The sequence below is a fragment of the Chlorocebus sabaeus genome, chromosome 1 (genome assembly GCF_047675955.1).
Source record: "Chlorocebus sabaeus isolate Y175 chromosome 1, mChlSab1.0.hap1, whole genome shotgun sequence".
NCBI lineage: Eukaryota > Metazoa > Chordata > Mammalia > Primates > Cercopithecidae > Chlorocebus > Chlorocebus sabaeus.
In genome coordinates, this window is record NC_132904.1 from 47,638,431 (window position 1) to 47,658,513 (window position 20,083).

Consider the following 20,083-nt stretch of genomic DNA (forward strand, 5'->3'; position numbering starts at 1 on the left):
AAAAAATACAAAAATTAGCTGGGTGTGGTGGTGTGCACCTGTAGTCACAGATACTTGGGAGGCTGAGGTGGGAGGATTACTTGAGCCTGGAGAGGTCAAGGCTGCAGCAAGCTATGATCATGCCACTACACTTTAGCCTGGGGAACAGACTGAGACCTTGTCTGAAAATAAAATAAAATAAAATAAAATAAAATAAAATAAAATAAAATAAAATAAAATAAATATCTAGCACAGAGCAAGCTCTCAGCAAATGTTAGCTGCTCTTCCAAGTACCTATCACTTGTTTCTTTATGACATTTCTGGGGAGGGGAAGAGGAGAGGAGAGAAAAGAGTAGGTTGGCTATTCCTCTTGTGAGTCACAGCCTACACATCATACTTTTATGGTGCACAAAATAGACATCCTTTTTAAAAGCACACCAAAGAAACAGTTGATAGTTCTTTGAAATTTTTCTAACTTAAATTTAGGTTTTATATAGTAACTTACAACTGAATTTTAAAAAATGATTCAGTGCAATACAAATGCTCCTCACCACTGGCTTACAAAGCAGGGCTTCCACTGAAATATTAGTCTTTCATAATTCATGCTCAGGCCAGATGCAGTGGCTCATGTCTCTAATGCCAACACTTTGGGAAGCCAAGTGGGGAGGATTGCTTGAGCCCACAGGTTCAAGACCAGCCTGGGCAATATGGTTAGACCCTGTCTCTAAAAAAATTATGTTAATTAGTCCAGGGTGGTGGAGTGCACCCATAGTCCCAGCTACTCAAGAGGCTGAGATGGGAGGATTGCTTGAGTCCAGGAAGTTGAGGCTGCAGTGAGATGTGATCATACCACTGCACTCCAGCCTAGGTGACAGACTGAGATCCTGTCTCAAAAAAAAAAAAAAAAAAAAAAAAAAAAAAAAAAAAAAAAAATCTTGTGAATTTCTATACAAGAGGTGAGTCTTGGCTATGTTGTTTTAAGTGAAGAGGAAAAGGTATTAAATACAAACGGAAGTAATTTCATTCAGTCACTTAACAATTATTAGGTTCTCTGAGCCAAGCACTGCTCTAGATGCAAAGGAATTAATGGTGAACAAGACAAAGTCCCTGCTGTCATTGAGCTTACATTCTAGTGTGGGAAAACAAACAGCTAAAATAAATAAGTAAGAAAAGTATCAGGAGGTAGTCAGTGCTTCACAGAGCATTAAAATAAAGTCTTGCTATATATATAGGGACTAGGTGAGTATTTTAGACTGGGTGGTCAGAGAAGTTCTCAGGAGGTAACATTTAACCAGAGATATGAAGGCCAAAAAGGAGCCAGTCACACTCAAAGGGACAGCATTTCAGGCAAGGGAATAGCTAGTGCAAAGTCATTAGAGCAGGAGTGAGCTTGCATATTCTTGGCTGTTTAGGAATAGAAAGAAGGCTGCTGTTGCTGGAACACAGTGGTCAAGGGGCAGGGCGATACAGGAGAGGTAAACTGGATCAGGTCTGCAAGGCTTTGGAAGCAAAGGGAAGGTTTATTCTAGGTGCAATGGAAAGCTACTAGAGAGTTCAACCAGTTGGTGAGGTGATCTGATTTACCTTTTATTATCTTTATTTTGTAAGAGACATGGTTTCCCTTTGTTGCCCAGGCTGGAGTGCAGTGGTCCAATCATAGCTCACTGCAGCCTCAAACTCATGAGTGCAAGGAATCCTCCTTCCTCACCTTTCTGTGTAGCTGGGAGTGCATTACCATGCCCAGCTATTTTAAAAAATTTTTAGAGATGAGAATCACTATGTTGCCCAGGCTAGTCTCAAACTCCTGAGCTCAGGCAATCATCCCACCTCAACCTTCTTAGTAGCTGTGATTTACAGGTGATTTATTATTTCATTTTATTTATAGACGGGGTCTCACTCTTGTCACCCAGGCTGGAGTGCCGTGGTGTGATCATAGCTCGCTGCAGGTTCGAACTCCTGGGCTCAAGTGATCCTTCTGCCTCACCCTTCTGAGTAGCTGGGACTACAGGCATGCACCACCACACCCAGATAATTATTTTATTTTTGGTAGAGATGGGGTCTTGTTATGTTGCCGAGGCTGGTCTCAAACCCCTGGCCTCAAGTGATCATCCTGCCTCTACCTCCCCAAGTGTTAGAGTTGCAGGCATGAGCCACCCACCCAGTGATTTACCATTTCAAATCACGCCAAGAATTGCAAGGAGTACAAACTTAAGGGGGGTTAAGACTGAATGCAGCAAGACCAGTTAGATGGTGGCTTAGACTAGGATTACAGCAGTGACATGGCAAGAAGGGTCAGGTTTGGCTTTAGGATATATTTTGGAGATAGAGCCAGAAGGAACTATTAACTGGGATATGGGAGAATAAGAGGAATCAAGGATGACTCCTGACCCTCTGGCCTATGTAACTGGGCTGATGGTGCCAATTATTTAGGTGGGTAAATCTCGGGGGCAATGAGGGGATGCGGAAGTAGGGAACAGATACAGGGTGATAAATTGAGAATTCTCAATTTGTGCTCATTTTAATTTTGAGTTGCTTATCAAACATCCAAATGAGGTAGACAGTTACACAAATCTAGAGTTCAGAGGACGGGTCAGGGGCTGGAGATAAACATTTCAGAATGATTGACTTAGGAATGGTACTTAAAACCATGGATCTTGGTGAACTCACCTCACCTAGTTGAACCATAAAATCAAAGAACTAAAAAAACAAACAAAAAAAACAGAGGTCAGGCACGGGGGCTCATGCCTGTAATCCTAGCACTTTGGGGGGCCAAGGTGGGTGGATCACCTTTGGTCAGGAGTTCAAAACCAGCCTGGCCAACATGGTGAAACCCTGTCTCTACTAAAAATACAAAAATTAGCCAGGTGTAGTGGCACACGCCTATAATCCCAGCTGTTCGGGAGGCTGAGGAAGGAGAATCGCTTGAACCCAAGAGGTGGAGGTTGCGGTGAGCCGAGATCAGGCCACTGCACTCCAGCCTGCGCGATGGGAGTGAGATTCCATCTCAAAAAAAAAAAAAAAAATGCTGAAGATGAAGTATTAGAGCTCTCCTACCTTTGGAAGTCTGATAGAAGGGAAGGAGCTGATAAGAGACTAAGAGGTAAGCAGGGAGGTAGAAGGAAAACTAGGGGGATCTGGTGTCATAAAAGCCTAGAGAACAAAGTGCTTCCAGGAAGGAATGGTCACTACAGTCAAACACTGCTGAGTGGTCTGGAAAGATGGGGACAGAGACTTGACCGGACTTGGGCAAGATGTGGGTCACTAGCGACTTGATAAGAGACATTTCAGTATACAGAGGATATAAAATCACAATAGAGTAAGAAAGTAGGGTCAGCAAGTACAGGTAGTTCTTCTGAGTTTCATTATAATAGGAAGCAGGGAAGAAGGCAGAAGCTGGAGAAGGTGTAAGGTTAAGGGAGAGAGGGAAGTTATGTGTGTAAGTGTTAAAGGGGGAGAGACCAGGTGGGGAGGCTTCAAGAAGAGAAAACATAGACATCAACTTTATTTTATTTTTTAAAAAGATTTATTTTAAGTGATATTTTCACTGTGTACAGAATTTCAAGGTTGGCATTCGTTTTCTTTTAGTACACTTGATTCTTGAACAATGAGGACATTAGGAGAACTGACCCCTACGCAATTGAAAATCTGTGTGTACCTTTTGGCTCCCTTAAATTTTTTTTCTTTTTTTTTTTTTTTTTGAGACAGAGTCTCGCTCTGTTACCCAGGCTGTAGTGCAATGGTGTGATCTCAGCTCACTGCAATCTCTGTCTCCCAGGTTTAAGCGATTCTCCTGCCTCAGCCTCCCGAGTAGCTGGGACTACAGGTGCGCACCCCCATAACCAGCTAATTTTTGTATTGTTAGTAGAGAGGGGGTTTCACCATGTTGGTCAGGCTGGTCTCAAACTCCTGACCTTGTGATCTGCCTGCCTCGGCCTCCCAAAGTGCTGTGATTACAGGTGTGAGCTACCGCACCCAGCCAACATCAACTTTAAAAACATAGACATAAACTTTAGTTTTATGCAGACTAAATATACTACATACCAAAATTACCAAGCTCTCTTATGCTTCTTTTTTTACTTTAAGTTCTGGGATACATGTGCAGAATGTGCAGGTTTGTTACATAGGTATATACACTTGCCATGATGGTTTGCTGCACCTACTTCTTTTTTAATTTGAAAGTAATACATGCCCATGGTAACAAAGTCAACCTGTACAACAGGAGTATATAGTAAAAAGGCTCCCTCCTATTGCTGACCTTCAGGCTCCCAGTTCCTCTTTATATACGTAGCCACTATTGCCAGTTTCTTGTGTATCTTTCCAGAGATATCCTATGCTATTACAACACATTCCATTTTTTTAACATAAATACTGGCATGCCATAGATTACTTGGCAACTTGCCTTTTTCCCTTAATAAAATATATTGGAGATTATTCCATATTGGAAAATTTTCTTATTGGTACCTCTTTTTAACAGCTGCATAGTATTCCATTTTATGATATACCATAACCTATTTACCCATTCCCTATTGATGGGCATTTAGTTGTTTTCACTCTTTTCCTATCACATGAGTTTTATGGTGTGGGGACAAGAGTGACTGTATTTTAGATGCTAATCTGCCATGTGACTCCTGACTAACCCCCAATCCGGGAATACCTACCTCCAAGATGTCTAGTTGATTTATTACTCTTTATGTAGAAGCACCTATTCACTGTAAGTTTTGTCTTTCCTTCAAAACCACCCCTGATGTCACTGCATAAATCACAAGCTATGAGATCCATAACCATCTACACATTTCTCCCAGAGCATGTATGATTCAAAATATAAGCCCTGGATTAGGGAGTTTGTGGTGTGAAGATCTACCTGTCTTGTGGCCACCAAAGACCATACTTTTGTCCGTAAGCTCCCTAATAAAACACTCTATACCGACAAACCAGATTTGTCCCCCTTATTCTTTGGTTTCTTGGTTCCTTTTGTGTCTGCGGGTTGCTTTGCATATATAGCCCTTTCATGGAACATTTGGATGGAATTGTGTACCCTCCCCCCAAACTCATATGATTAATTTCTAACCCTTAATATCTCAGAATGTGATCTCATTTCGACGCAGGGTCTTTACAAAGTAATTAAGATAAAATGACATCATTAGTGGGGGCCCTAATCCAGTATGACTAGTCTCCTTAAAGAAGCAGAGATTTGGATAGAGACATTTAAGGAGGGAAGATGATATGAAGACAGGAGACAATGACCATCTACATGTCAAGGAGAGAGACCTGGAACAAATTATTTCCCTGGCAACCTTCAGAAGTTGGGTCCTCTGAAAGAAGCAATCTTAGGCCAAGTGCAGTGGCTCACACTGGTAATCCCAGCACTTTGGGAGGCCAAGGCGGGCGGATCATTTAAGGTCAGGAATTTGAGACCAGCCTGGCCAACATATTTAGACCCCATCTCTACTAAAAATATAAAAATTAGCTGGGCGTGGTGGCACGCATATAGTCCCAGCTACTTGGGAGGCTGAGGTAGGAGAACTGCTTGAACCCAGGAGACAGAAGGTGCAGGGAGCGGAGATCGTGCCACTGCACTCCAGCCTGGGTGGCACAGTGAGACTCTGACTCAAAAACAAAAAAAGGAAGAACCAATCCTGCTGGCATTTTGATCTGAGACTTCTAGCCTCCAGCATTTTGAGACAATAAATTTGTTGTTTAAGCCACCCAGTTTGTGGTCCTTTGTTATGATAGCCCTACCAAACTAATATGAAGATGGTGCTCTAATGAATATATTCATATGTATGTATTTTTCACAAAGATGCAGGTATATTGGTAGAATTCAAAGAAGTAAATGTATCACCTTTCAACCTATGATACTTTACCTCCTCTTCAAATTTGCTCAACTAAATCAATTATATTCCCCAAGTCCCTCTCACCTAGTCATAGAATGGCCAACAGCAGACCCTGAACACATTAACTTCTTCCATGCCTCTGTATCTTTGCACACATCCTTTGCTTTTCCTGGAAAGCTCTTTCTCCTGAAATACTCCTGAAAAACTTGAATACAACTACTCATGTATTGCCTCTTCTGTGGAACCTACTGTGTTAGGCAGCCACTAAAATGAACTCCAATGATCCCCACCTCCTGCTATTCACACCTTTGTGTATTCGTCACCTTTGTGTATTTCCCTTTTCTTGAACGTGGACTGAATTTATTGACTCACTTCTAATAAACAGAGTATGGCAGAAGTGTAAGACCATTTCTGAGATTAGGTTACAAAAAGACTGTGACTTCTTTCCATGGGTGCTTTCTCTCATATACTCTTTGTTCTCTTGCTCTCTTTCTTGGTCACTTACATTGGGGAATGTCAGTTCCCATGTTGAGAGGAAGCCCTGGGGAGAGGACTGCCTATGTCGGGAGAGATCAAGGCCTTCTAACAACCACATGAGTGAACTTGGAAGTGGATCTCCCCCCATTCAAGCTCTTAGATGGGATTGGCAGCTGACAGCTTGACTGCAATCTCGTGGGAAATCTTAAATCAGAAACACCCACCTATGCCATGCCAACATACCTGTCCCACAGAAACTGTGATCTAGTAAATGTTTATTACTTTAAGCTGCTAAATGTTGGGGTAATTTGATATGCAGCAAGAGATAATGAATACATTTTACATCTTCCCTCTTATCTTTTCTCCAACCTTCCAGAGTTATTTGGGCTTACCTCTAGTAGTGCTCATAGCACAATACACTATTTTTATTTCTAAGTTGTTCTCCCCTACTGGACTGTCTCCAAGGCCAGGAACCCTAGCTCGGTCAGCTTCACATTTATGTGTCTTTTTTTTTTTTTTTAGATGGAGTTTCACTCTTTTTGCCTAGGCTGGAGTGCAATGGCATGACCTTGGCTCACTGCAACTTCCACCTCCTGGGTTCAAGTGATTTTCCTGCCTCAGCCTCCTGAGTTGCTGGGATTACAGGCATGCACCACCACACCTGGCTAATTTTGTATTTTTAGTAGAAATGGGGTTTTGCCATGTTGGCCAGGCTGGTCTTGAACTCCTGACTTCAGGTGATCCACCCGCCTCAGCCTCCCAAAGTGTTGGGATTACAGGCGTGAGCCACACATTTATTGTGTCTTATCCAAGGTTCAAGCCACTGTCTTCACTTCCCTACACAGTTGCAATAAACTCCAGAATGGGCTACCCAAATCCCCTAGACCCTTCTAATCCTTTCTCCTCCTAGCTCTATGAAATCTTTCAAAAATGCAACCCTGATCACTTGAAGGCTTAAAATCTTTCTCTTCATTCTCAAGATAAAGACCTAAATTCTTAATATAGCCTCCCAGGCCTGGCATTATCGTCCTGTCTCACTATAGTGCCTAAGATGCTTCTGGCCAGGCACAGTGGCTCACACCTATACTCCTAGCACTTTGGGAGGCTAGGTGGGAGGATTGCTTGAGGCCAGGAGTTTGGGACTAGCCTGGGCTACATAGTGACATGCCGGGTCTAAAAAAAAAATTTTTTTTAATAAAGATACTTCCTTCTTCTCAGTATAACAACAACACTGGCCTCTCAGTTCCTCAGCTGAGCCATGCTCCTTTCTCAGTGTCTTTGCACACACTGTCCCCTCTGCCTGGTATGCTTTCACCTATCCTCAATTTCTACTTATCCTTTAGATCTCAGCTCCATGTCACTTTGTCAAGGAAGGCCTTCCTGTCTTCTATTCTAAATCAAAGAACACTGTAGTTTTCCTTCACACTGCTTATCATAATCGGGATTAAATAATTGGGCACAGTGGATCATGCCTGTAATCCTAGCACTTTGGGAAGTTGGGATGGGAGCATTGCTTGAGGCCAAGAGTTCCAGGCCAGCCTGGTCAATATGGTGATCTGTCTCTACTAAAAGTGCAAAAAATTAGCCAGATGTGGTGGTGTGCACCTGTAATCCCAGCTACTCTGGAGGTTTGAACCCAGGAGGTGGAGGTTGTAGTAAGCACAGATGGCGCCACTGCACTCTAGCCTAGGCAACAGAGTGAGACTCTGTCTCAAAAAACAAAAATATATAAATAAATAGTGTGGTATAGTACCTAGCAGAGTCCTTCTACTCAGATGGGGATACAACATTGAGAAAGGAAAAAAAAAAAAAAAAAAAACCTTACTATTATACTTATTAACAGCATTTTGTAGATGTTAGAATCTCCTTGGCCTGCTGGGGGAACTGTGAGGTTAAAAGAGCATGGGTTGTGCAGTCAGACCCAGTTTTGGATCCCAGCTCTACTCTTTAGTAGCTGTGTGACATTGGGCAAGTTACTCTCTTCTCTGTTCCTCAAATTTCTCAGCTATAAAATTAGGATATAATAATTATATCTTTTAGGAAGGTTGTTGGAGGAAGTCAATGAGACTCATAAAACACGAAGAACAGGGCTTGGCCTTAGCAAATGCTAATCATTGTACGCCACTATATTTTATCTGTGGTTAAAAAAAAAAAGATTGCCCATTTCTCATGTGGTACTGGAAGAGGCTGGGGAATATTTGTGGTACTAGGAAGTTGTCTGTGGGAAGTTAGGATTGAAACACTTAAAAATGTAAGGCCTCTGCCTGTAATCCCAGCAATTTGGGAGGCCAAGGAGGGCAGATCATCTGAGGTTGGGAGTTCGAGACCAGCCTGACCAACATGGAGAAACTCTGTCTCTACTAAAAATACAAAAATTAGCTGGGTGTGGTGGCACATGCCTGTAATCCCAGCTACTCAGGAGGCTGAGGCAGAAGAATCGCTTGAATCAGGGAGGCGGAGGTTGTGGTGAGCCGAGAGCACACCACTGCGTTCCGCCCTGGGCAACAAGTGTGAGACTCCGTCTCAAAAAAAAGAAAAAAAAAAAGTGAAGCCAGTGGAAGAAAGGAAACAGGAGAAATGGTTGCCACCTATGTTCCAGTTGGTTCCAAATGGCAGCAGCACCAGTTTGTACTGTCTCCCAGAAGTCTGTGTTCCTACTGTTTACATATGCATCTTCACAAGCCATTGCTGACAGATGAGATATGCTGAGAGAGGGTTACCTGTTCTGCTTCTTGACACCTGGCAACTTGAGAAAGCTAATTTTTTTGGAATCTGGAAAACCATCAAACTCCTTTTCTTTCTCTTCACCTTACTGGGAACCTTTTGGTTGATCAGAGGCTACCATGGATCAGCCATTCAAAAGCTATAATAATGAAGTGGGAACTGCAACAAGGAAGTGACTCAAGAACCAGGGCCCTCTGCTGCTGGGACTCAGGGGAAATATTTTTCATTAAAAAAAAAAAAAAAATTAGAAAAAAAAAAAATCCAGTCTGTCTGGCTGGATCAAAAAAAAGAAAGGAGGAAAGAGAAAGAGAAAAGGAGAGAGAGGGAGAGAGGAAGAAAAAGAGAGAAAGAGAGAAAGAAAGAAAAGAAAGAAAGAAAGAAAGAAAGAGAAAGAAAGAAAGAAAGAGAAAGAAAGAAAGACAAATAGTTACCCTTCCCTGAAGACTCAGTGTTCTCTCAAGGCCTCTTCCTTCTTTCCTGAAGGCACACTCAGTTCTGGAGCAGAAGCTAGGAAGCTACCCTGAGATAAATCACTTTCCCCACCCTTTTTAATCTTGTGAAAGAGTTGCTGCCAATTTTAGAATTCCTCCTGTGATCAGAAGATAAAGCAGAACAATGCTGCGGAACTAAGTTGATTTCTAAGGGACATTCTTCTAGAACGTGTAGCCTGCCTGGAAGTGTGTGTGCATGGAGGAGGGGCGGGTTTGGGGGGAAAGAAAGGAGTAAGAAGTGGGGGTGCACAAGAGCGGGTAGCTACAGCCATAAGAAATAATCACACATTCCCCATAGAATAGAAACTCCATCCATTTTTCCCATCCCTGGGGAGGTGTAGGTATGTTTATTACAGCGCTATGAGGGATTCATCCACTCCACACTCCCCATTGCCCTAGCACCCTTTCTCCGACCCCCGTCCCAGCCAAATCAGACCATTTTTTCTTTCCCGTTATTTGCTGAAGGTTCAACTTCTCTTAGAGCCTTCTAATTATGCGTATATACATATAGGCTGATAATTTTTAGTTTAGGCTGAGAAATGCAGGCTAAATCAGTCTGCTACATTAGATAGTGAACGTCTGGATGATGTGGACCCCTTTCTCCTATTGCTTAAAGGACAATCTGTTGTAAAACGCTATGGAACCTTTCCTATCCGCTTAACATCTTTGTGCCCCAGAAGCACCATCTGTAAATGGGGATAATTTTCCTATCTCTTCCCATGGTTACGTAATTTTTAAATCTCACACGTGAGGACCAAACGACAAGCATAATCTCATTAAATTCTCAATAAGAAGGTATTATTATGGAGATTGCATGTGAAAATACTTTGTAATGTAGAAAGAGTCGTCTGGCTGTGAGTTATCATCATGGGGATATCTTCCTTACCTGGCTGTTGTGAGGATGAAACGAGACGCCGACCTGAAAGCGTTTTACGTGCTATCAAGCATTTTACAGAAACCACGTGATAGGCTACTAATTACCCACCGTACACCACCTGACCCACCGTGAGGCCTCGGTAAATGCTGGTTGGAGTGGAGGAGTTTAAGTCTCGCCTGTTCCTTTCAGTCTTCCAATCACAAAGTAATCTCGGCGCCGCCGGGGGCCAAGACACAAATCTGGGAACCTCAGCCTAGACGGAGGAGGGTGCAGAGTCCCGGGAGAGGGAGTAGGAACAATAGGGTACTTCAGTGCCCGGGCCCGGTTTGCGGGGCTTCGGACGCAGGGCCCGAGGAGCGGCCAGCTGGGGTGTCCTGGGAGCTCCCCTCCCCAGGTCTGGGGTGTGCACGGAGAAGGTCCGGAGCCTGCTCAGCATTCCCCGGGAGGGAGCCGGACCCTGGTCCCCTGGGCTCCTGCTCCCCAGCGCCCCAGCTCCCTTGCTCACGCCACACGGGCAGCGACCAAGCCCCGCCCGCCAGCTCAGGTAGGCCGTCCGCGCCAGCCAATTCACAACAAGCCCGGGCGGGGAAGGCGGTGCTTCCCTGGTCGGAAGTGACGTGCTGGTTTGGCTGGCTGTGGAGTCGGCCGAAGCTTTCGGCGGCGGCTGAGCCAGCTGAGGGGAAAAATGGCTCGGACTGTGGCGGCTTCGGCGGCTCAGGTTGTAGTAGAGGCGGAGGCTCAGGCAGCTTGAGGTGAGGAGCGGTCGGTGCGGCCGGGGACGATATTCGGGATCCTGCTCTGCGAGGGTGGAGAGGGGCCCCGGGGTTCCCGGGCTGGAAGGGTCTCTTGTCGCGGCCCCCAGTGCCTTGGGTGCCCGCGTCTGACCCTCCATCCCGTGCTCTTGGCGCTGCCCAGCCCGACTCCCCTCCCTCCGGGCCTTACTTCCCCGCAGGCCGTCGGCAAGTGCTGCGCTGGAGGTGCTAGGAGCCCGCGTCCCCACCAGGCCCCTCTTGTCGGGAGCGGAGGTGCGCCTGGGAGTTAGTTTTGTCCCACAGAAGGAGGGCAGGCCCCCTGGCCCGCCGGCCCCCCCTCCCCCGCCTTGTCCCGCGGGACCGGGCTGGAGCCGCAGTGGCCGGTCCTATTCTCTTGGCAGATTGTTCTGGCGAGTGTGTGTGTTGCACTTCTCAGTGACGGCCCCTTCTTTCACCTCCTGTCCCATCTCTGGCTCTGGGGGCCAAAGATACTTTTTCTTCTCCCGGGGCCCCCCACTCCCACCGCGTTGCCTGTAGCTGCGAATCCACTTGCTTTGGGAAGACTTTTCTTTCAGTGTGTATTTAGCGCATCATCCTTGTGAGAGAGCGGTCAGATTAAAAAATACTAGCTTAACTCTTCCTGAGGGACGGAGGAATAATAAATAATTGAAAAAAAAAAAAAGGCACATACTTATTTTCCTCACTGAATTTTTGCCTTTAAAAACGAGATTCTCTAGCTGTGGAATTATTTTGCGGGGGGCGGGGAGGAGGGATTGAGGAGGGAAATGAGGAAGGAGAAACTAAGGAAAAAAGTCTGGAGATGAACGTGGAAGAGAGAGCCTGTTGTGGTTCTTTTCCTATACTGGCCTGATACAAATTGAGGTTATAATTATATTCTTATTTTGAACAGTGGGGGTTTGAATTAAGTGAAACGGAGGAGGCCTTCCTCTTTGAACAAGATTAGTTATTAAAGAAATGTCCTGAAATCTTTCCTAGTGGGTTTCAGGCAGAAAAGCTCTATTGGAAAAATTTTTAAATATATTGTAGCATCAAAGGCCACAGCATAGAAGAGATGCAAGAGGAAAGCTGTTTGCAGGGGAATGGTGAAGACATAGTAGAAAGGGGGAAGGCTGCACAGAAGTCCAGGAACTAATTCCAGGAGAGACTTTGTACCTTTGCCTCCTTGGCTTATGGTTCAAGTCTCCATAAGAGACTCCTTTAGCAGCTCTGCCATAGTTGGGGTTGGTGCTCTTTTTTTTTTTTTTTTTTTTTTTAATAATTTACATGGGGTCTCACTGTGTTAGCCAGGCTGGTCTACCATGCCCAGCAGAATGGTGCTTTTTTTTTTTTTTTTAATTTGATCTAACCCTATCTGGACAGGATGGTGCTCTTATTCACAGTAGCAAATTAGACGAAAGGACCCTAGTTGAGGTATACAAATTTTATATTTATTTTTATGCAAGATATTTGTTTAATATCAAGACAGTGGATACATACTGAAAAACAATGTAACTGAATGAAAATAGAGAAATTTTATTTGTTAACTCAAATTTAGTTCAAAAGTGATTTTACGTAGGTACAAAGCACATATGGAGTTTCTTCCATAAATTCCATACATTTTGGCTAAATTAATATATTCTAAAGTAGGTTTTTTCTTATCAAAGTCTGTTGGTATTTGTGTTTTATATGCATGTTTCCTGCAGTTTTCTTTACAAATGACATGTTTTAATGTTTTCATCCACAGATTTTACAATTTTTTCTGTTTTGGTTTGTTTTGTTTTTTGAGACGGAGTCTTGCTCTGTTGCCTAGGCTGGAGTGCAGTGGCACCATCTCAGCTCACTGCAACCTCCACCTACAGGGTTCAAGCGATTCTCCTGCCTCAGCCTCCTGAGTAGCTGGAATTACAGGCACGCACCACCAAACATGGCTTATTTTTGTGTTTTTTCAATAGAGACTGGTTTTCACTACGTTGACCAGGCTGGTCCTGAACTCCTGACCTCAAGTGATCTGCCCATCTTGGCCTCCCAAAGTGCTGGGATTAAAGACTTGAGCCAGTGCGCCTGGCAGTTTTATCTGTTTTATAGAATACAAAAGTTGGCATGTTTGCATTGAGGAATTTTAGAAACTAACTTTTTGTAACGAGTAGCTGTATACTAAGTTTGTTTCTTCTGCAATTAATAGTTCTAAAATTTTCAATTAATTGAAGATTGCTTGCATTAATTCCCATGTCCAGGACTCTTTCTTTAATCTACCACACAGTTTTGCATTTAAGTAAGCACATTCAATAAGTGAACTTATACCTAAAGAGAGTGTTGAATTTCCTAGGAACTCAAGAGTTCTTATAGAGCATCAGAGCAGCAGTAGTGCAAAGCTTTTTTTGTAACTTGTCTTTCTTTGATAACATAAGTTATTCCTTTTCCTTTTTTTTTTTGAGACAGAGTCTCGCTCTGTTGACCAGGCTGGAGTGCAGTGGCGCGATCTCAGCTCACTGCAGCCTCCACCTGCCGGGTTCAAGCAACTCTCCTGCCTCAGCCTTCCGAGTAGCTGGGACTACAGGTGTGTGCCACTGCGCCCAGCTAATTTTTGTATTTTTGGTAGAGACAGGATTTCACCATGTTGGTTGGCCAGGATGGTCTTGATCTCTTGACCTCGTGATCTCCCCGCCTCGGCCTCCCAAAGTGCTGGGATTACAGGTGTGAGCCACCATGCCCGGCCCTTTTTTCTTTTTTGAGACAGCCTCACTCCATCACCCAGGCTGGAGTGCAGTGGCATGATCTCAGCTCACTGAAACTTCTGCCTCCTGGGTTCAAGCAGTCCTGCTGCCTCAGACTCCCAAGTAGCTGGGATTACAGGTGCACACCACCATGCCCAACTAAGTTTTGTATTTTGGTAGAGGCGGGGTTTCACCATGTTGGCCAAGCTAGTCTCGAACTCCTGACCTCAAGTGATCCACCTGCCTTGCCCTCCCAAAGTGCTGGGATTACAGGTGTGAGCCACCACGCCCAGCCCTTTTTTCTTTTTTGAGACAGCCTCACTCCATCACCCAGGCTGGAGTGCAGTGGCATGATCTCAGCTCACTGAAACTTCTGCCTCCTGGGTTCAAGCAGTCCTCCTGCCTCAGACTCCCAAGTAGCTGGGATTACAGGTGCACACCACCATGCCCAACTAAGTTTTGTATTTTGGTAGAGGCGGGGTTTCACCATGTTGGCCAAGCTAGTCTCGAACTCCTGACCTCAAGTGATCAACCCGCCTTGCCCTCCCAAAGTGCTAGGATTACAGGTGTGAGCCACTGCGCCTGGCCTATGCATTGTATTAATTTTGCATATTCCAAAAATAATTTAAGACAGGCAAGTAATAAAGGTGAATGCTTTTGGGTGGTGCATCACATTGTAGGTGATTTCATTTTAGTATTTGTACCTGCGTAGGGCTAAAAAATAACCCTCTGAAAGCTCTGAGAGTGCTGGAGGGCCTGAAGGAGTGCCTGGCACTTCAAAGGTTCCCAGGGATAAGAAAAACGAGACAGTGCTTGATCTCAAGAAGTCCTCATCCATTTGGAAGACAAACATACATTTTATAACAGTATAATATTAGGACAGGCTAAATAAGATATGGTCACCTGGCTAGGATATGGAAAAGGAATGACTGGGTTTGAGGAGGAAGAGGATGCTCAAGTTGAGTCTTAAATGATTAATTCCTTCTATTCATAAGGGCAGGATGGATAAAAGTGATCAGGTTCTAGGCCCTGCTCTGCTTCTATCAAGCAGTGAGATATTGAGCAAACTGCTTAATACTTCTGGTATCCATTTTCCTTATTCAGGATTCGACTACGTATATAAAGCAGTGCTGTACATTAGAAATATGTGAGCCAAAAATGGGAGTCACATAGGTAGGAGATTTTACATTATTTTTTTCTCCTAAATCTTTTAAATTTGGTGTATGTTTCATACTTGGTACATCTCAATTTGGAACAGCCACATTTCAGGCATTTAATAGCTCCATGTAACTAGTAACTACCATATTGGACAGTATAGATCTAGAGGTTGGGTGCGTTAGTGCATGCCCATAGTCCAGTGCTTTGGAGGATCGAGGCAGGAGGAGGATCGAGGCAGGAGGATCTCTTTTTTTTTTTTTTTTTTTTCTTTGAGACGGAGTCTTGCTGTGTCGCCAAGGCTGGAGTGCAGTGGCATGATCTTGGCTCGCTGCAAGCTCCGCCTCCCGGGTTCACGCCATTCTCCTGCCTCAGCCTCTGGAGTAGCTGGGATTACAGGCGCCCACCATCACACCGGGCTAATTTTTTGTATTTTTTTTTTTTAGTAGAAATGGGGTTTCACCATGTTAGCCAGGAGGGTCTCTATCTCCTGACCTCGTGATCTGCCTGCCTCAGCCTCCCAAAGTGCTGGAATTACAGGCGTGAGCCACCACACCCGGCCAGCAGAAGGATCTGTTGAGCCTAGGAGTTTGAGACTGCAGTGAGCTATGATCACCACTGCACTCCAGCCTGGGTGACTGAGTGAGACACTGTCTCAAACAACAACAACAACAAAAAAGATCTAGAGGCTATTCTGTCTTGGTTCCCTGCTTGAAAAAGGAAAAGGAACTCCAATGAGAAAATTATCACTGGTAATTTATAATTTGTAATCATTTTGATGGTACTTGTATATGATGTTCTTTTGATGAGAATTATGGTCATACTTGCAAGTATTGCTGTAAGTATCTTTCAGGTTGTTCATAGGATTATGGTTGGGAGGAGAAGAAATGTCTTTGTTTTCTCTGCCTCTGTAGTGGAGTCATATTTTTGTTATCTTTATTTTGTTTATTTATGTATACTTTGTATCTTTTTTTTTCCTGCAGTATGTTCTTTCTTTCTTTCCTTCTTCTTCTTTTTTTTTTTTTTTTAAATAGAGATGTCTCACTATGTTGACTAGGCTGGTCTTGAACTCCTGGCCTCACCGGATCCTCCCATCTTGGCCTCCCAAAGTGCTGGGATTACAGGCATGAGCCACTGCACTTGGCCTGCAGTTTGTTTTTCTTAGGTGATGGATTTAAAACACAATGAGAGAGTGCATATGGACATTTTAGAAAATTAAAAGGAGATTTATACAATTTTAAACTACTTGGATTTCTTAAAATTTTAAACTGAGCTGTTTGGGTACAAAAACAAATGGGATTTATAAATCCTCTTTTAATAGATTTGAAGGCAGTTATTGTTGGCTTAGCAGCAAGTATTTATCTTTTAACCTTGAGACTGCATTAAGATAGTGTATAATTAACATGCTTACTGTCAAACATAAGGCTTTCTGTTAGTATTACAGTATAACAGTTACATTATTTATATGACTGATGTGCAATGTTGGTTCACTTAATTTGCTGTGCATTGAGTTTGTTTAAAAAACACTAGTGGCTAATTTTAGACAAGATAACTATGACTGACAATACTACATCTTTACACTTGTATTGACTGATGGTTATAGCTTAGCTAACACTGTTTTCCCTCCAAGACCTTATTACCTGTGAAGTAAATACAGCAAGTATTCTCATTTTGCTGAGGCCCAAAGATGTTGTGACTTACTTAACATAATAAATTAGAAGCATTGCTTGAATTCAGGTCTTACAATGCTAGGCCCAGTGTTCTGGTTTTTTTTTTTTTTTTTTTTTGGAGGCAGGGTCTCTCTGTGCACTCAGGCTGGAGTGCAGTGGTTCCATCTCAGCTCACTGTGACCTCCGCCTCCCACACTCAGGTGATCCTCCCACCTTAGCCTTCCAAGTAGCTGGGACTACAAGCACGTGCTACCATGCCTGGCTAATTTTTGTGTTTTTTGTAGAGAAGCGGGTTTGCCACATTGTCCAGGCTGGTCTTGAACCCCTGGGCCCACCTTGGCCTCCTAAAGTGCTGAGATTACAAGCATAAGCCACCACGTCCAGCCCAGTATTCTTTTCTTTTCTTTTCTTTTCTTTTTTTTTTTTTTTTGGAGATGAAGTCTCATGCTTGTCGCCCAGGCTGGAGAACAATGGTGCAATCTCAGCTCACTGCAACCTCCGCCTCCTGGGTTCAAGCGATTCTCTTGCCTCAGCCTCCCGAGTAGCTGGGATTACAGGTGCATGCCACCATGCTCGGATAATAATTTTTGTATTTTTAGTAGAGATGGGGTTTCACCATGTTGGCCAGGCTGGTCTCGAACACCTGACCTCAGGCGATCTGCCTCCCAAAATGCTGGGATTACAGGTGCGGGCCATCGCCCCTGGCCCCAGTATTCTTTTCATTGCATCTCTTCATATGGCATTTGAGTGTTTAGATACACAGTACAAACCAGATTTTTACAGTGTGTAATAAAGAAATGGTTACTTCCTGGCTTTAGGAAGTTTATATACCAACTAGGAGAGACCAACTAACTACAATCCATGTAGCAAAAAGTACTTCAGTTATTTTTAAAAAAAATTGTTACAGGAAAGAAAAGATGTAAGGGATAATATAGTCAAGTGGAAAATAGATAAGAGTTAATTAGACAAGATTTTTGAGTAAAGAGTTTAGATTATAAATCCTCACTATAGGAAGAAGATGATGAGGTATTAACGATAGTGTTATTTCAATGCACAGAGAACAAGGGAAAACTTAGCTAAGGGAACATAAAATGTACATTTACGGAAGAGTTTTTTTTTTTTTTTGAGATGGAGTCTCCTTCTGTCGCCAGGCTGGAGTGCAGTGGTGCGATCTCGGCTCACTGCAACCTCTGTCTCCCGGGCTCAAGCGATTCTCCTGCCTCAGCCTCCCAAGTAGCTGGGATTACAGGCACACATCACCATGCCCAGCTAATTTTTGTATTTTTAGTAGAGATGGGGTTTCACCATGTTGGCCAGGATGGTCTCGATCTCTTGACCTCATGATACGCCTGCCTTGGCCTCCTGAAGTGCTGGGATTACAGGCATGAGCCACTGCGCCTGGCCTAGGGAAGGGTTTTCAAGGCTTATTTTTTATTTTTATTTTTTAGATGGAATATTGCTCTGTAACCCAGGCTGGAGTGCAGTGGCACGATCTCAGCTCACTGCAACCTCTGCCTCGCAGGTTCAAGCGATTTTCCTATCTCAGCTTCCTGAGTAGCTGGGATTACAGGCATCTGCCACCACATGTGGCTAATTTTTGTGTTTTTAGTAGAGACGGAATTTCACCATGTTGGCCAGGCTGGTCTTGAACTCCTGACCTGAAGTGATCCGCCCACATCTACCTCCCAAAGTGCTGGTATTACAGACATGAGCCACTGTGCCCGGCTTGAATAGCCTAGTTTCATCTGACTAGATCTCATAATGACATTCATCAGGCTAGAATTCTGTGCATAGTGAAATATATGACATGATACTGCAATTGTTAAGGATTCTTTTTGAAGAGTCATACTTATTAAGGTATAATTTACATATAGTAAAATTCATCTGTTTTAGGTGTAACGTTCTGTATAGTTCTGCTAAAACAGATGAATTACAAAAAACAGTGACAGTTGTGTAACTGCCACCACCACGATTAAGATAAAAGACATAGAATATTTCCATCACTCCAAAAATTTCCATAATTATGCCCTTTTGAAGTAAATCCCTTCTGCCCACCCCTCACTCCTTGGCAAGAACTCTTTTGTTTTTTATCCCTGTAGTTTTGCCTTTCCCAAAATGCCATATAAATTGGCATCACACAGTGTATATAGCCTTTTGAGTCTGGCCTCTTTCACTTAGCATAACACTTTTGAGATTCAAGAAGAAGTCTCTTTTGTATTAATAAACTATTTTTTAGAAAGTTTATGGAAAAATCGTGAAAGAAAATTTGTAACTATAGTACAGAGAAATCCCTTAAACCCTGCACCTAGTTTCCCCCATTTTTAAATTTAAACTACTAATTTTTGCTAATTGTCAAACCTGCAAGGTTCTAGAATTAAGTTTGTTGAAAATGGGAAACAATGTGAAGATTTCGATGAAGACGATGACTTTCTAATTTTTTTGTTTGTTTGTTTTTGAGATGCAGTCTTGCTCTGTCGCCCAGGCTAGAGTGCAGTGGTGCGATCTTAGCTCACTGCAGTTTCCTCCTCCTGGGTTCATGCGATTCTTGTGCCTCATCCTCCCAAGTAGCTGGGATTACAGGCACGTGCCACCATGCTCAGCTAATTTTTGTATTTTTGTATTTTTTGTATTTTTCACCATTCCAAACAGAAACTCTGTAGCTGTTAAGCAGGTACTATTCATTCTCTTCTCGACCCAGTCCCTGGTAACCACTAATCTACTTTTTTTTTTTTTTTTTTTGAGATGGAGGCTGGAATGTAGTGGCGCAATCTCAGCTCACTGCAACCTCTGACTTCCGGGTTCAAGCAATTCTGCCTCAGCCACCCTAGTAGCTGGGACTACAGGCATGTGCCACCACGCCCAGCTAATTTTTGTATTTTTAGTAGAGACAGGGTTTCACCATGTTGGCCAGGATGGTCTCAATCCACCCGCCTTGGCCTCCCAAAGTGTTGGGATTACAGGCGTGAGCCCCTGTGCCCAGCCTCTCTTTTTTGTCTCTGTGAATTTACCTTTTCTAGATCTTTCGTTTAAGTGGAATCGTGTAATATTTAGCCTTTTGTGTCTGACTTATTTCACTTAGCGTAATGTTTTCAAGGTTCATACATGTTGTAGAATGTATCATTTTTATGACTGAATCATATTTAATGTACCACATTTTGTATATTCATTCATTGATGGATACTGCATTGTTTTCACCTTTTGGCTATTATAAACAATGCTGCTATTAGTGTACTCCTATTTTCAGTTCTTTTGGGTATATATCTAGGAGTGGAATTGCTAGGTTGTTGTAATTCCATATTTAATTTTTTGAAGAAACACTAAAATGTCTTCCAAAGTGGCTGTACCATTTTACATTCCCCTGGCAGCAAAGTATCAGGGTTCCATTTTTTCTACATCCTTGCCACCACTTG

At 43.3% G+C, this 20,083-nt stretch overlaps 1 protein-coding gene and 1 long non-coding RNA gene across 5 annotated transcripts in view; one reads left to right on the plus strand and one right to left on the minus strand.

The window, feature by feature from the left end:
- Positions 1-10,633, minus strand: part of LOC140712186 (uncharacterized) — a 59,826-nt gene extending 49,193 nt beyond the window's left edge. Inside the window, exon 1 of the long non-coding RNA XR_012093672.1 lies at positions 10,510-10,633. This is a non-coding gene — a long non-coding RNA (uncharacterized lncRNA). The remainder of the gene's footprint in view (positions 1-10,509) is intronic.
- Positions 10,634-10,896: 263 nt separating this feature from the next.
- PIK3C2A (phosphatidylinositol-4-phosphate 3-kinase catalytic subunit type 2 alpha) overlaps positions 10,897-20,083 on the plus strand; it is a 116,820-nt gene continuing 107,633 nt past the window's right edge. The window contains exons 1-2 of one of the 4 annotated variants that reach the window (XM_073017987.1): positions 10,984-11,134; positions 14,953-15,021. The gene's annotated coding sequence lies outside the window, so the exon portion shown is untranslated. Of the gene's footprint in view, positions 11,135-14,952; positions 15,022-15,591; positions 15,756-20,083 lie in introns of those variants that run through there. The other 3 variants (XM_037999644.2, XM_037999645.2, XM_073017990.1) reach the window with 3 other exon arrangements.